This window comes from Varanus komodoensis, unplaced genomic scaffold (genome assembly GCF_004798865.1).
Source record: "Varanus komodoensis strain SLA01 unplaced genomic scaffold, ASM479886v1 scaffold2, whole genome shotgun sequence".
Taxonomy (NCBI): Eukaryota; Metazoa; Chordata; class Lepidosauria; order Squamata; family Varanidae; genus Varanus; species Varanus komodoensis.
Genome location: NW_025335568.1, coordinates 67,117,475 through 67,120,786, shown reverse-complemented (window position 1 = coordinate 67,120,786; position 3,312 = coordinate 67,117,475).

The following is a 3,312-nucleotide window of genomic DNA, read 5'->3' as shown; positions in this document are numbered from 1 at the left end:
ATATTTCTTTCATCCACTTTACCCCTTGGCAGTCTAAGTGTTAAAACAAAGGATCTCATCTCTCCAGATGGATGGAGTAAACCACTTCAGTCTGCATGAAAGTAGGTTCGAGGCTGTTCGATGTTTGAACAGTTCATTACCAGATAAAATATTGGTGATAAACCATTCCTATCTAAAATTAATGTCAGAATTGGCCCATTTGCCACAGCAATCAAATCACATCTCCATATTTTTTCCTACACATTACATATTCCCTTATATTACTTCTAGGCCACCATATAACAAAATTCTTTGGGTGGCTCACAGAACAGAGCAGATTAAATAAAGCAATGCAAATACAAAAATAAAGCAACACAATATAATGCAAACAAGATTAAACACAGTTTCCAATGCACGTAACTGAATATGCACATTGATTAACTAGAAGCAATTTCATGTCTGGGGTACTAAGTTACCCCAGAAACAATGAACGTTAGGAGGTTTGATGTTGGATGAAAGTTAAAAAATTGCCAAAGGAAATCATGGGGTAATGCATTTTTTTCCTGTACACTTTAAGAAAGTGACTGCCAGTGTTTGACACTTTGTACTTCTTACATGTGAGCATGCAGAATACATGCATGGGCCTCAGAGAATCCACTGCATCTTTGGTGCTATTGCCTTCCCTTTGGCCTAACCACCCAACTTACCTGGGGCACAGGTAGCCAAGGCACATCCCCCAACCCTTGGCAGACCATCCATTCCTACTCAGGAGAGCTTTGGGTTTACACATTCCAGCATTCCTGGCCTCGAGTTTCACTTAAGAACAGTGGAACTTTTGTCAGGTATGTGTAGTGGATGGTACCCCAAATTATCTCAAGCCCCTGAATTTGGAGGCTTACAACCATCAGGGAAGTGAAAATGGCAGAGGGAACATTCACTTCCCTCTCCTCCCATCCTGCAGTTTTCACTGGACGGGTAAATTCTCTTTTGGTTCAACATATGTTGTTTAGATGCCATAGGATTGCTTGCTTATAGGTTTTGAACAAAACAAAGATATTTTCCATCCCAAATCCATACAGATGCTTAACAGAATGTTGCAAACACCGCACCATGAGGTATTAAAGCCCAGTAAACCAAAAATAGATTGTATGGTTTGAGATTCAGGGCAGGAGCGGGGTGGTTTATTTTGAAATCCTCTTCCATGCCACTAAATGGAAGAACTAGATGTAACCAGTCCTTCCCTCTGAATCGAAAAGATGTGTCTCCTTTCCCTACATTCTACTTTCTGTTCCCCTCTATCTATCTATCTACCTGTCTATTTATTTGAACCATTTATATTCCATCCTATATCCAGGAAGGATCTCTAGACAGCTTTCATAAAAATAAAACAATAGTGACAAGGACAGCAAAATCTACAACAGCACTTGAATAAAATCACAACTGACAATATATTAAAACATATATATTAAAGCCATTCTAACGTTAAAATACTAGGCAAATTTTTTAAAAAATGTTTTGGCTTGGTGCTGAAATGAATAAAGAGTTGGCACCAGGGACACCCCTCTGGTGAGCAGATTCCACCGTCAGGGTGCTACCACTGAGAAGGTTCTAGACTCGTTCAAGGAGGGTTCTCAGAGAAGGACCTCAGCAAATGATCTTAAAGTGTGGGCAGGCACATATGGAAGGAGACGTTCCTTCAGATAACCAGGCCCTAAACCATTTAGGGCTTTATCTGTCACTGTAAACACCTTAAATCGGGCCTGGAGTTCAATCAGTAATCAAGGCAGATAGTAAAGGCCTGGTCTATGCTCTTGTTAGCCAGTCCTAGTTGGCAGCCTGGCTGCTCTATTCTGTACCAACTGAAGTATGTGGACCATTTTCAAGGGTAGCCCCAGACAGAGTGTATTGCAATAGCCCAAGCAGGAGGTTATCAGAGCATGGATTACCATTGCTAGGCTCCTCCTGTCCAGGTAAGGACATGGTTGCCGGACATCGTCTTATGTGCTCTTCCCTGGAATGAGGCATTGTGGGAACTCTAAAGACCACCTGTACTGCCCTGGCAAAGACAGTCTCTTGGGCCAGCTTGCTCACAATGGCTCACTCCGACAAGAGGCCCCTCAGAAGGAAGTATGGTAGGCCCCCCGAAGAAAAAATCAGAGAGGAAGACGCAAGCATGGTAGAACCAATGGGAGGGAGCAAAAAGGAAGTCACAGGCACCCATAGGAGGGTCTTTTATGGCTGCTTCCCACAGCCTCCTGAGGCTTTCTTTTCACTTTCTCTTATGGCTTCTCTGAAGAGCCGCACCTGCCAGTCTCCTGCTGTGGAGGCAAAGCAGTCCATGGAGTTCCCCAGAGACAATGCTTCATCTTGAGCACTGCGTCCACTTCTGGACTCCACAGTTTAAGGAAGATATGGACACCCTGGGGAGGGTTCAGAGGATGGGAAACACAGCCCTGTGAGGAGAGGCTGAGCAAACCGGGCGTGTTTAACCTTGAGAAGAGAAGATAGAATGGAAATGCGAAGCCATTATTCAAGTTGCCACGCAGAAGAAAGGCCATGATCGCTTCTCAACCATCCCAGAGTGCAGGACACAGATAGTCTTGAGCTGTATTAAGTTGTTTCAAGCTACAGGAAGCCAGATTCCAGATAGATGTCAGGAGGAACTTCCTGACGGTTAGAGCAGTACTACAATGGAACCCATGACCTAGGGAGGTGGTGGGCTTTCCCACACTGGAGGCGTCCAAGATGCAGCCAGACAGCCATCTGAGAGGGAGAGTTTAACTGGGACTCCTGCACTGAGCTGGGAGGTGGACCTGAAGGTCCTCCTTTCACCTTCCAACTCCACTGTCCTATGATACTGCGACCAAATTCCTCACGCAGCATCCTCAGTGCAAGGCAGCAGACATGTGGTCCAGCCACTGTAGCGAAGAGCCAAGCCCAAGTGCACTAATGCAAGGGCCCCTCAGAGCAAGGCCTGGCCAGTTTCTTGCAGCTGGACCACTCCGGAGCAGTGGCCCACCCTAAGGCTTGCCCAGACAGGTCTAGCGGCCCAGGCCTGTCGGCGCTGGAAGGAGGGGCAGGCGGTGGGAAACAGGAAGGTGGGAATAATTTCCCCATCATTAATTCCTGTTTATTTTTATTTATTTATTTATTAAAACATGTTTATGCCACCCCATTCGCCGAAGCCTCGGGGCGGCTTACAACAATTAGTTAAATAATTATAATTAAAAATATAAACATTAAAATAAAATACATACAATATAAAATAAGCCACCCTGGCCAGATAAAATTCAATAATATTAACATTTAAAATGCCGCTTAAATAAAAAGGTC